We start from the raw sequence: 14454 nt of genomic DNA, 5'->3' as shown, positions 1-14454 counted from the left end.
AGATTGAAATAAACTCAATTTATCTGGTTTATTCACTGTTTTTAACAGAAGTTACAACTTACAAATCACAAGCTGCTAACACACATTCATGTGTTTTACTAGAGGAACAACTCCCGAACAAGAGCAAGTTGAGTATTGGTATTGGGGCAGCTGTTTCAGCTGATACTGTGTTTGTAAGTGTGTTACTGGTTTGACTGGGCTGTTCCCCACACCTGAAGTTTAATGCTTTAGATACATTTCCACTGTTTGATTTTGCAGATCCATTGGCATCAAAGTCATGTAAAGTCAACTCGAACCACTGTAAATCAATCAACTTAGCAATATCAAAAAAAGAATATGAAAATATTTTACACTACACACAATACATCATATTAACAGCATTAAACACAAGACCATATTTAACAACTGTAGAATATAAATACTATTACAAAATATAAGCTCCAGTTAATCAATCCAGCAATTAAACAATATTACTTTGACTTAGTATTTACTTAGATGTATAAATATGTATATTGCACATTAACCCACCTAAATAAATGCTACATCACACTACAACATAATACAGTTATTTCATTCATATTGTAGCGACCCTCGTCTCTAGTGCGCGTGCGCGGTCTCTGGGGCGGAGCTAAGAGCGGCTCAGGAGACGAGGTAGTTTCTGATGTTCCTGTTCCATCACCATGGTTACGGCCAACAGTAACCAACTCTGTTCAAGAAATAAAGTGACAACTTGTGAGCACTAAACCAGCATTACTGACCTGAGCGAGAAGTTACAATATTTACACCCAAACCAAAGCTCCTTTAACAGTCTTAAACTAACTCACGGAGCGGCACAAGCGGCGACGCACGCTGCGGCTTAAAACGATTCAATAAAGTCAGTGATCTTCCCGAAGGTTCGGTCTCTCGTGTCTTTAAACTCATTGCGCCGGCTTCAACTTCTGCCGCGGGGAAGACGCGTGCGTCGCTGATGCTCCGGGCGCCATTGACAGCGATGTCAGTGTTTACGTCTTTTCCAGCGCGAATTTCGCGATCTATGGAAGATTTAAGATGGTTTAGATTCTAGAACGTAAAGGATATAGAATGTGAGTGGTAGATTTTTAATGAGTCCAGAACCGAATCACCGGGGTTTCGTTTTTTTTGGACCTGAACCGAAACGTTTTTACAAGTCCAGATCCGGTCCGTCGTAGCGGTACGCATCCCTAGCTGCTGCACATCTCTCTCTCTCTCTCTCTGAATTCTAATTGACAGCCAATGAATGACTCCGCCTTTTCGCTCTGCGTGTCAAGAGAGAGAGAGAGAGAGAGAGAGAGTCTGTCGTCGATGTCACAGCTCAGCCCTCGCTCTCTCCCCCCTCCCTCCCTCTCTCTCCCTCCTCTCTCCCCCTCTTTGGCCCTGGTCACCAGTGCTCTCTCCCTCTCTCATCTCTCTCCCTCTCTCTCTCCCTCTCTCCCCCTCTCCTGCCTCTCTCTCCCTCTCTCTCTCTCTCTCCTCTCTCCCCCCCTCTTTGGCCCTGGTCGCCGGTGCTCTCTCTCCCTCTCTCTCTCTCTCTCTCCCTCTCTCTCTCCCTCTCTCCCCCTCTCTCTCCCTCTCTCTCCCCTCTCTCTCTAACTCCTCTCTCTCCCCCTCTTTGGCCCTGGTCGCCGGTGCTCTCTCTCCCTCTCTCTCTCTCTCCTCTCTCTCCCTCCTCTCTCCTCCACCTCTCTCCCTCTCTCTCCTCTTTCTCCCTCTCTTTCCCCCCTCTTTGGCCCTGGTCGCCGGGGCGATGGCAGCTCAGCCGTGGGCCATGTGCTCCAGATTGTCTTATGACTCACGTCTCGTTCTGGAGCTGCTCTGGTTCAGTTTTGACGTGTTTCTTTTCGCTCTGAAGAAACGCGACTCGTTCTGATCGAGAGGATTCTTCATGAGCAACGTCAGAGATAAACAGATTCTCTTGAAAAGCAAAGACTGTAACCTGGAACAAAAGTGGAAAATGCTGCCAAAAGAGCACAAAACAACAACAAAGTAAACAAAAGCGCAACGGAACGAACCAAACTGCCAAGTCGTTACTTTTATGACACTATAATTCAGCCTATCGTGTGGAACATCACCGACAGAACTGATGAAGTGAGAAACAAACAACAATAAACGCACTGATTTAACAGGTTTAAAGATTCAAGTCTCTGTGGGACATTTTACGATATTTCATTCAAACGCCGTCTTGTTTGATGATTCGGTCGATACATCTTCATAAACCATTAGTGTCCGCGTAATCCAAGGTTTCACGTCCATCGCAAGAGAAAAAAATAGAACAAAAGTGTGAATACGTCTCGCTACTCTGAAGGGAGGGGGCGGAGCTAAGTACACACGGGGCGTCAGTTGTGAGTTCCCCAGAAGCAATTTCATTTATGTTCAGAAACCGGTCCCGATCGTAGTTCAAGGACTTACTTAACGTCAGAGAATTAATAAATGTCTTTAAGCGACAAGTAACTGACGTACAAAAATCCGTAACACTATTTCTTCTTTAAAGGGGACGTATGGTGCTTTATTTCTATTGTTTTCGGCCTTTAAACACGCTCTTACTTTTTACTTTTGACTTCTCATCTTCAACAACTTAAAATAATGAATATATTGAAAACCAGACAATATTTTCTGTCAGGATTAGGCGTTAGAGCTCCACCTACTGGCAGCGCAAATGACAATGAGTGACCACCAGGGGTCAGGCTTCAACAGTCAATGACGGAAAACGTCTCGATCAACCCGATCAGGAGACTGAAATATCTTAAAATCGGGAGATTTAATCAACCTTTTGTACGCCGTTATCCATTATTTTGGTAGCGAAGGCGAGCGGGGGGAACTTGCGGGGGACACGGGCGCCGCCATGTTTGTTGTGATGACGCTGCTGGGCGTGTTTCCCTCCCAGAATGCATAGCGTAAGTCAAATTTAAATGAAGCCACACCATGACAAGGAGCGGTGGCCAGGCCAGTGGCGCTGACAGGGGCAAATCAACATGTAAAAGACAACATAGGTTCCTTCCTGCGTGGGCTGTTTAATACAAAAGCATATGGTGGACCAAAAATGAAGACGTTCATGCGTTGAGCAATGCCTTATTTATCCCTTGGGTTGAAAGATAGGTTTACCAGCGCAATGAAATTATTCTGCACAGCGCTTTTGAAAAGTACAGTCGATGAGTCAGCGAAATATTTGAAAAATAAAAGAATTTGACATTTTTTTAAACAAAATGCTGATATTTTATTTCAGTCTTTCAGTTTTATACCGGGTTGGTCGGGTTACGGCAAACAGACATTATTTGGCTCAGCCTTATATTCCGGAAAATACAGTAATATGTGACCTTCTAAATGAATCCTTTATCTTCCATCTACACAACCACCGTCTGTATCTAGTTCTTTTAAACAGCCATTCAGTGAACACAATAGACCTTCTCTCTCTCTCTCTATTGACTTAACTCATCTAATGGACCGTAAGAGGCTGTTTCCATGGATCGAACCACAAAAGCTGCTCCCTCTTCTAGCTCGACTCGCCCTCGAATCTGGTGAAACGTCGCGACCGACAGATGTGCCTGGAGTGGCCCGCGAGACGCCTTCCTGTCGTAAATAATAATCTGTCCAGAACGCTGCAAACGGAACTATTTCCACTGGTGGAAAGGATCGAGATACGGATGTCGAGTGCAGCAACGTAGAGGTGATCGTGCGTCTTAAAGCGCCCCCTACAGGTCGGGCGACTCATTGAACTGAAATGCAGTTACGATAAATATGTTTTGAATTCGGCAAAAAAAAAAAAAAAAAAATGTTTTAGGTTTATAATTTCACTTCCTGTTTGTAATTGATGAAATCACACTTGGGAATTACCCAGCAAACACTGAGCCAAAACTCATTTTGACAAATAAAGATATGTGAGACTTTATTTTGTTGAGAGTCAAAAAAGTTGTTTCTTTGTGTAAATTCTGCATAAACTTTGACTGGAACGAGTGTCCCTGGTGTGATGTCACTTCCTGTCGCTACTGTGATGTCACTTCCTGTCATTTTCTACAGATTTTTCAACGTTTTCTCCACAAATACCGCCTCGATTGGTGTAAAACTATTAAACAGTTATAAACACACCAAATAAAGTCATAATTAGTGACTCATTAGTGAGTCATACGTCCCTTTAATGCAGACGTATACTCGCGGCGTTGAGCGTCACGACAGTACGTACTTTACTCGTCCTGGCTGCCGTGCGTCTCCATCACTTCTTCGCGCTGGGTCCAGGTCCAGATCGTCCCGAGCTTCTGGCCCTCGGGTGTCGCCCCGGTCCATCGGCGCACCCACCTGGGAACAGCAGCGTGTAATGAGCCCGCGCCTCCTCCGACAGGCGCTATTATCAGCAAAGGAACCTCATTAGCGCCTCTGATTACAGCTGGAGGAGAATGTATTACACCTCAGACAGAACTTTGAGCTGCCGGCTTGAGATAATTAAAAAGGGATAATTCTGCAGTTGTTGTTTGGAGATGTCAAAGCCGTGGTCCTCAAACTTTACACACAATATTTAGCTCTTAGATCTGGAGCGGGTCTTAAACGGGACTATTTTAGGTCTAAACTACGGCTAAAAGAAGTCTAAAAGTACTTCACAATTGCTTTACTAGTTTTAGACCAGGCCAAACTCAAAAGGAGACAAAAACGCAGATTCAACCGTCATTCATTCATAAAGTTGACCATCAGCAAATATTTGAACTGCAGGAGAGCCCGCGTACCACCAGGGGCACACGCGCCACAGTTTGAGAACCACCAAAATCAAGTTAAAACGATTCAAATGACCTCAAAAAAGCCACAGAAATAACGTGATATTTTGGACTTTTTGTGGTTCATTTTATGGTTTTACGATTTTTTGTGAAATTTTACGATTTTGTGTGAAATTTGAACCATAAACGAGATTGTTACAGACACATTTTTAGCACATCACTGCGATAAAAAAATAACGTTTTTACAAATGTCTCAACCTATTAAATATGTACATGTTGTGAATAATTAATCGTACGTTATTAAGGCTGAGAAATAAATAATTGCAGCTCATTAACATGTTTGGCTGACCATTTTAGCCCCTATAAAACACATTCACAAACACAATATGCAACATCTAACTAGACTAAACCATGCGTTTTTTAAACCCTCATTTGCTTTATTGCTTAATTTGCAGCAAGTTTCCCAATTAGAAATGTAATTGCTCTGGTATAAACGAGGTCTGCCTCAGTATTTCGTTTTTTTATTGTACATATTTAGTTTTTAATCGTATTTCACTGCCTAAAGTTCACACAAAATGCCAGTCGAGGTGCATCGTGGGCAATTCGAAGCGCTCCGAGGTGGCCGCAGGTGCATCCTGGGTAAATGAACCAAACGGAGGAATTGTGAGGTTTTTCGGGTGAGACTTGGCAGAGCTTTGACGACGTGGATTTAGAAAAAACGTCCTGTTCAAACACCATCTGAATCATCGTTTTTAAGTCAATATCACCCACCACTCTTCCAATATAGACCGATACAAAAGATACAAAAGAAAGGCTAAAGAAAGAACATTTAACAGTTACAGGGGCAAAACAAAATCTGCATCGTGATGGAAAAAATGAAAAAAATACCAAATCTGCACCGCAAACAAGAGGAAACACTTCGCTAATTTGGCATAATTTAATAATTTAACTGGCCATATCTTCAAAATTATTAACATTCTACACATGTTTCCATTAATTAGTTACGCATAAATTATCATGTGGGTGTGGTTAATGCCAAAAGCAAGGACGCTGAAAAAGACGCATACCGACGCCTTTTTTCAAATATTAAAGTCCACATGAAGGTTCTGCTGTTTTTCTAATACTTTCTTTGGTGGTGTAGAACCCGCGGTGAATATTTATCATAGTTTTACATCCGTGGTGTCGCAGTTTGTGATGAGCCGAGTTTTAAACAGAATCCCTCTGTGATGTCATCAACGTGCGACGTGCTGTTGAAAACACAGACAGTTTATACTTAACTGACACGCTTTAGTGACAAAATAAAGGTGTTTGATGGTGTTATTGTGTGTCACATCAGAACAATGTTTGATATATATAGATTTTGGCTCTTGTCTACAGTCTGGTTGCTAGGTAACAGCTGTGGAATCACCTTTACCTACGTCATACTTGTTCTCGTACAATTATAAACTTGACAACAAATGGTTCAAACTGGGGACAAACGGGCCAAATGTTTCGTAAAATCTGAAATATGATTGTGTTTAATGGTTTGAGTGAAAAGTGTGGTTTGACCTCACATGCACTTTAAGGACCTAATCATATCACATGATGGGGGGGGGGGCACCCGGACGCTGACAGGTTCACTTTGGAGCATCTCGGGCCGCGTCTGCTAAAGGTGGATTGTGTTTCCATGGCGATAGTAGAAAAAGCTTCAGTTGTAGTCATCTGGACTCAGTTTGAAAAAGTAGACGTTTCGACTCTCATCCAAGAGTCATTGTCAATGACAGAATTTAGGTCGAGAACTCCGATATTAATACTGTTCTGTGGTAAGACCCCCCATTGGGAGGAGCCTTCCTGAAGTAGAAAGAGTTGTTGGTTTCAACAGAAACTCCCCCCTTGTATCTACCGAGCTAGCCTATTCAGAATCTTAATGGGCTGTTAAAACCTCTTTGTCTTAGTGAGACCCTGGCTCAACCACCCTGAGTACCTGATTAGCATTTGAATTCCCTGGTCCTTTACCTTTCCAGGGGTTCAGTAACCCATTATAGATAACAGGAAGATTAAACCTAAGCCCTCCATTTCTGTTTAAAGAAGGTCTTTCTTTTTTGACAAAAATAGCTTCCTTGACTCCTCTTTCAAACCATCTTTTCTCCCTGCTTAAAACCTTCACCTCACCGTCTTCAAACGAGTGATTAGAGGCTTCAAGATGGAGATGCACGGCGCTCTGAGGTCCTGAACTAGTATTTCTTCTGTGCTGATAAAGCCTCTTGTGTAGAGGCTGTTTCGTCTCACCTATGTAACGTTCTTTACAGCTTTCTTCACTGCATTGGATCGAATAAACTACATTGCTCTGTTTTTGAGTCGGCAATTTGTCCTTAGGGTGAACCAGTTTTTGTCTTAAAGTGTTTCCTGGTTTAAAATAAACAAGGACTTCGTGTTGTCTAAAAATTCTCTGCAGCTTTTCCGACAGGCCAGACACATAAGGGATAGAAACACCCTTCCTTCGCTGTTCAGTTTCCCTTTTGTCCTGCTTCTTGGTTCTCTTCACTCTGTTGAGAGCCCAAGCGGGGTAACCACAGGCTGAGAGGGCATTACGGACATGGGGGGGTCTTACCACAGAACAGTATTAATATCGGAGTTCTCGACCTAAATTCTGTTATTGACAATGACTCTTGGATGAGAGTCGAAACGTCTACTTTTTCAAACTGAGTCCAGATGACTACAACTGAAGCTTTTTCTACTATGGAACACGCCTGGACGAATGAGGGATTACACCGACATATTTCCATGGCGATGAAAGACAGACTCTCAGGGGTCTGCTGCTAATCTAAATCTAAACGTCAATTATTCTTCATCGTGAGGCCGATCTCAGCGATTCACAAAAAGACGTTCTGGAAGTCTGTGTTTGTGGCATTTGCGGCGTGGCTAAAGCGGACGCGAGACACAACTGCAGGTTTATCACGTCTGTTTTGAGTTTATTTCACTTTGTCCTGTTGTTTCCTCTGTGCGATGCAAAGCTTGTCACGTTCTCTCTGAATGAAGCTCCGGGAAAACTAAATTGTCACGGTTTAAACAGCTTTGGAGCGGAGTTTGGACCAGAGTTTGGAGAAGAGGACATCGAGACAGGGACGATGATGATGATGATGATGATGATGAAAAAAAGACCATTGTCATCTTTGATTCTCTTTTCTTTACCATGCAGAGCTCATATTATCATCCTTAAGTCTTTATTTAATTGCGGTCGTTGATGTTTTGTCACACAAATTAAGACTAAAGCAAAACTGAACTAAAGTTTGTTTTACAAAAGTGTATTTTTCTCCACTTTTCACAAAATGCTCAATTCTGATGAAAACTGCGGGTTTTTCAATGCCTAAGTAAAGGAACGGATCAATAGTACCGTACTTTTCTTTCATAGTGTTGGCCGGGGTGCGACTTATACTTATACTTGTATACTTATACTCCGGAGCGACTTATATGTTATATTGTTTGTTATTTTCAGACTTGCAAAAGCATTTCATACTCCAGTGCGACTTATATATGTTTTTTTCTTCTCTATTATGTATTTTTTGCCTGGTGCGATTTATACTCCGGAAAATAAGGTACTAATGAAAGTAGAGACATGAACATGGGGCTGTGTTGTGAGTCACTGGTACTCTGCATACTGTGTCTGTCATACTCCTCTTTTTGTCTGATTGGATCCTGTTTTATAAGTCATTGTGCTGTTATTTGTTACATTTTCTTATGCTTGCGTTTGATAGGACGCCAGGAGAAAGTAGTGAATAGAGTAAACACATGGAACTGGATTGAGCTCCTGCGGCTCTGGATATAATAATCACATGTGGTGAAATAACCTCACGGAGAAAAGCCTTTATCAGAAAGGTTCCATGTTGTGCCTTTAATCCAGGTATAGCAACCTGCAGAGGAAATCTGAGCGTTGCCATGGTGACAGAAAATGCCAGACATTAGACTTTTCATTGCTGATAGTTCACCGCCATCTTTTTATGATGTCTTTATTTATGATTTCATTCTCTGATCTTTGGAATAAACCTTTCCTAAAATGAACTCTCAAGAGCCGTTTTCTCTCCCAAGATGAAAGCTAAAACTCAGCAAAAAAAAACTATGCTGTTTTACTGAACAATCTCATCTAATTAAAAAATCACAGGATGAATTTAAATTGTAAATTGTGAGTCATGTGAACGCCTTTTTCGTTTGTCTAATTTGGTAATGTAACCTATTAGATAATGAAAGATCCACTTCCTTCTCATCTGATCCTGACTCAGCGCATGTGCTTTGTGCTGATTGGTTGAACATTGATGAAATCCAGGGGCCAGTCGAGTTAAGACACTGCACAGGCCTCTTCAGTCAGTCCAGGTCTTCCAAGAGGAAGCGCCGGGGGAGAAGAGAGAAACTCTCTCGCTAGCTTAAGCTAAGCTAGCTAAGCTAAGGAGGGACCAAGACATTCCAGAGAGGACAACACTCGAGTAATCTAACTATTTGTCTTCCCCATAAGCCTGAACCATCACCTGTTGATGTGTTTGGACTGAAACACACTCAAGCAAAGTGCTTTTTGTAACTTTTCAAGTCAACATTTGAACTCCTCCAGGTTTCTACTTTTTCCCAAAGAGGTTTCGTAGTTTTCCCTGGCCGAGAAGGACGGTCTATGGACACAGGATGCTGGGACATTGCTAAATTCCTATGAACATTGTTTAATCTGTTTTGATTGTCGCCCTTTGAGGAAACTGCTGTTGTGATTTCGGACGCTACAAAATTTAATTCAATTAAATCAAATCAAACTGAATTTAATTAATTTAGATATTTGATTGGAGAATTGTTAATTGCTTAAATAAGGCTGGTGCCCCACATAAATATTAAAACATACAAATTAAACTCATGCAAATCTTATTCAATATTAACTTTAAATGTCACTCTCTTTCTTAAGTGTAATATGTATTATGTATAACACTAGAGTACTTGAAGTAGCAGTAATACTACACAGACACAGGCCTTTTATTCTAGTCCAGACAGTTTATTATATCATATTATGTTATTGATGTTGAGCTACTTTTACATAGTGGATTCAGAATAACATTACAATTCACTAACAGCGCGTTCACACATAATGTCGTGGCTCTGATGTCGTCCATTAGAGGCACTTTTTGAGGAAGTAAAGCCTTTTAAAAGTTTTGAAACTGTAAATTGAATTACGTGTCTGTGACGTGATGGTCTGAAGCTGCAGCTCTGTGAGGAGAAGAAACGTCGAGGCAGAAACGCCACCGCCGCCCGTTTCCATGGAGGAGCATGCGTCGTGTTGTGAAAGCAGCTAAATAAGACACATTTAGACCGTAATACATCATCTAAGTGTTCTGTTGGTAACGTCTAAAAACGGTATGCAAATAAAATAAAAGTGTAGCGTAAGTCTAATTTAAGTTGGTAATATGTCGTACTTTACTTAATGTCAGGTATGTGGTTTATAGTTAAAAAAGATCCAGAAAAAGAGCTGATTAACGATGAAAATTTGATGTTCAAATAAGGATAAAAAGGCGATAATTCTGTTCTTTTGGGATGAATGTTTCTGACCATTTAAACTCAACTAATATTTCTAAAGGCATTTTTTACAAAGACCAGAACAGGACCGAATCAAGTCCAAATCACCAGGACCAAATCAAGTCCAGATCACCAGGACCAAACCAAGTCCAGATCACCAGGACCAAACCAAGTCCAGATCATCAGGACCAAACCAAGTCCAGATCATCAGGACCAAACCAAGTCCAGATCAAAAGGACCAAACCAAGTCCAGATCACCAGGACCAAACCAAGTCCAGATCATCAGGACCAAACCAAGTCCAGATCATCAGGACCAAACCAAGTCCAGATCATCAGGACCAAACTGGGCTCAACTTATGACCAAATAACGACATATGAAAGTATGAATGCACCAAAAGAGTATTCAGTTTGGACCAGGTCAAGGACTAAGTCGGGTCAAACAGGACTGGGACCTGGACTGGAAACGGGACTGGAAACAGAACTGGGAACAGGACTGGGAACGGGACTGGGAACGGGACTGGAAATGGGACAGGGAACAGGACTCGGAACGGGACTGGGAACGGGACTGGAAACAGTACTGGAAACAGTACTGGGAACGGGACTGGGAACGGGACTGGGAACGGGACTGGGAACGGGACTGGAAACGGGACTGGAAACGGGACTGGAAACGGGACTAGAAACGGGACTGGGAACGGGACTGGGAACGGGACTCGGAACGGGACTGGGAACGGGACTGGAAACAGTACTGGGAACGGGACTGGGAACGGGACTGGGAACGGGACTCGGAACGGGACTGGAAACAGTACTGGGAACGGGACTGGGAACGGGACTGGGAACGGGACTCGGAACGGGACTGGAAACAGTACTGGGAACGGGACTGGGAACGGGACTGGGAACGGGACTGGAAACAGTACTGGGAACGGGACTGGGAACGGGACTGGGAACGGGACTGGGAACGGGACTGGGAACGGGACTGGAAACGGGACTGGAAACGGGACTGGAAACGGGACTTGAAACGGGACTGGAAACGGGACTGGGAACGGGACTGGAAACGGGACTGGAAACGGGACTGGAAACGGGACTTGAAACGGGACTGGAAACGGGACTGGGAACGGGACTGGAAACGGGACTGGGAACGGGACTGGAAACAGGACTGGAAATGGGACTGGGAACAGAACTGGACTCAAAATAATGGAAATCAACAGGAAAGTAAATAAATGCCTTCTCAAAGTTGTCTTTGACCTTTGACACGTGCCTGATATTGGACAAGAGAAAGCGGTTGCCAGTTTGAGCTGAACGTATCCAGAGTATTTGTGAAACGATAGCGCTCCTTTAATGACACAGGACTTCACTTTCCTCTCACACAAACACAAGCTGCACCGAGGCACCTTCATTAAGATTATTCTTAAATTAACGTGGAAAATAGCTCTAGCCAAACCGTGTCACGGGCGAAAAATATAGTGACATTTTTCGCCCGCGGCACGACAAAAACAGACCATTTCACGCTGTATATTATTGATCTTTTTTTCTCGTCCAATCTAAATCAGAGCCATAAATAACTAAGGCTGTTATTTTATAGTCGACAAGTAAAATGAGAATTTCTGTAGTACCAAAAATACAAATATAAACCAAATAAAGGTTGAAATATGGAAAATGAAAGGTTATAAGAGAATATAAAAACCAAAATGGATTATTCCGTTTGTGACATTTTGTTTCAGTAATGCCACTGTCTTTGTTATAAAAGTCTTTTCTTTTCATGTTTTAGAGTCTGTACAATTATCAAACTAACGATTATTATTTTGCGTCACGATTAGTCAAAACCATAACACATAAAGCAAATCAAAAATAGTTTTGGCCACAGAAAAAATGGGGGATTTGTCATTTGTCACTGTAAAATAATTGCAATCCGAGGGTAATTTCCACGTCCATTCACAAAGAGGAAAGGGCTAGAGCGAAGTGCGCGTTGTGAGTGTTGTGCGTGCGGTGCGTGTTGTGAATGTTGTGCGTGTTGTGCGTGTTGTGTGCGGTGCGTGCGGTGCGTGTTGTGAATGTTGTGTGTGTTGTAAGTGTTGTGCGTGCGGTGCGTGTTGTGAATGTTGTGCGTGTTGTGAGTGTTGTGCGTGTTGTGTGTGCGGTGCGTGCGGTGCGTGTTGTGAATGTTGTGCGTGTTGTGTGTGCGGTGCGTGCGGTGCGTGTTGTGAATGTTGTGTGTGTTGTAAGTGTTGTGCGTGATGTGCGTGATGTAAGTGTTGTAAGTGTTGTGCGTGATGTGCGTGTTGTGAGTGTTGTGCGTGCGGTGCGTGATATGCGTGCGGTGGATGGTGTAAATAGTACTCACAGACGGAGTGAATCATGTCCGAGCGGCTGTTACTTCAGAGCGACGACGCGTTTGTCCTTCACTCTGAGGAGCGCTCGCTGCACTGACTCAGAGGCGCTCATCGTCGGGTTGAGAAGAGCAACAGGCAGCCTCCCTCTCTCTATCTCTCTCCTCCTCTCTCCCTTCTCTCGCTCCTCCTCTCTCCCTCCTCTCCTCTCTCTCTCCTCCTCTCTCCCTTCTCTCTCTCTCTCTCCCTCCTCCTCTCTCCCTCCTCTCCTCTCTCTCTCCTCCTCTCTCCTTTCTCTCTCTCTCCCTCCTCCTCTCTCCCTCCTCTCCTCTCTCCCTCCTCTCCTCTCTCTCTCCTCCTCTCTCCCTCCTCTCCTCTCTCTCTCCTCCTCTCTCCTTTCTCTCTCTCTCCCTCCTCCTCTCTCCCTCCTCTCCTCTCTCCCTCCTCTCCTCTCTCTCTCCTCCTCTCTCCCTCCTCTCCTCTCTCTCTCCTCCTCTCTCCTTTCTCTCTCTCTCCCTCCTCCTCTCTCCCTCCTCTCCTCTCTCTCTCCTCCTCTCTCCCTTCTCTCTCCCTCCTCCTCTCTCTCTCCCTCCTCCTCTCTTCCTCCTCCTCTCTCTCCTCCTCTCCTCTCTTCCTCCTCTCTCTCCCTCCTCTTCTATCCCTCCTCCTCTCCCTCCTCCTCTCTCCCTCCTCTCCTCTCTCTCTCCTCCTCTCTCCTTTCTCTCTCTCTCCCTCCTCCTCTCTCCCTCCTCTCCTCTCTCTCTCCTCCTCTCTCCCTTCTCTCTCTCCCTCCTCCTCTCTCTCTCCCTCCTCCTCTCTTCCTCCTCCTCTCTCTCCTCCTCTCCTCTCTTCCTCCTCTCTCTTCCTCCTCTTCTATCCCTCCTCCTCTCTCTCCTCCTCTCTCCCTCTTCCCCTCTCTCCCTCCTCCTCCTCTCTCTCATCCTCCTTTATCTCTCCTTCCTCCACTCTCTCCTCCTCTCTCCTCCTCTCCTCTCCCTCCTCTTCTCTCCCTCCTCCTCCCTCCCTCCTCCTCTCTCCTCCTCTCCTCTCCCTCCTCTTCTCTCTCTCCTCCTCCTCTCTTCCTCCTCTCTCTCCTCCTCTCTCTCCCTAAAAAGATCTGTGCTTACGACTTGGAAAGACGTACAAACTTAACGTACAGCAGAGTTGAGATTTAAAGTCTGAATCACGAAAAGTATAAAAGTGTTTTACCAAATTGTGGGAATCACATGCAGAATCTATTGACTTTAAGAGGTATTTACAAATCTATGAAAGTATATTACAACCAGGGTGAGCCCCGCCTAAGGCCCAAAGTCGCTGGGATAGGCTCCAGTCACCCGCGAGCCCTAATGAGAACAGGCGGTAGAAAATGAATGAATGAATATATTACAACCAAGAAATTAAAGGTGGTATAGACGATTTTTTTCAGCAATTTTTTTATCATATTTCCTCGTGGCGTGGATAAATCATTTGTCCTGCCACGTATCAATCATAAAACGCACCTATCGCTCACCTGCAGCTGCGTCAGGCTCGTCCCCAAGTTTCCGCGTGCATAAGCGCATGGATCTATCATAATATAGTTCCCTCAGTGTACGGGGCAAAATGAAGACTGAGAAAGACAGTTCGAGCTGACGCAGAAGTGGACAGAAATCTACGGGAGACGAGAGATGCGATGCGCTCCATTGCGCTAATAAACAAACGCACGTGTGTGTTGTATCAGTCCACACGGGCGTTCTCAAATCGCCGAAAAATCGTCCATACCTACTTTAAGCTAAGCAAAGATCCTTTGACTGAAATATTTATTAAAGCTTTTTCAGTCTCTTTTCTCTCTCCTTCTCTCTCTCTTCTCTCTGTCCTTTTCTCTCTCTTCTCTCTCTCCTTTTCTCTCTCTTCTCTCT

The sequence above is a fragment of the Eucyclogobius newberryi genome, unplaced genomic scaffold (genome assembly GCF_026437365.1).
Source record: "Eucyclogobius newberryi isolate DKJ021-1_F unplaced genomic scaffold, fEucNew1.0.hap1 SCAF_17, whole genome shotgun sequence".
In the NCBI taxonomy this organism is placed as follows: Eukaryota; Metazoa; Chordata; class Actinopteri; order Gobiiformes; family Gobiidae; genus Eucyclogobius; species Eucyclogobius newberryi.
This window is presented reverse-complemented; position numbering follows the sequence as displayed.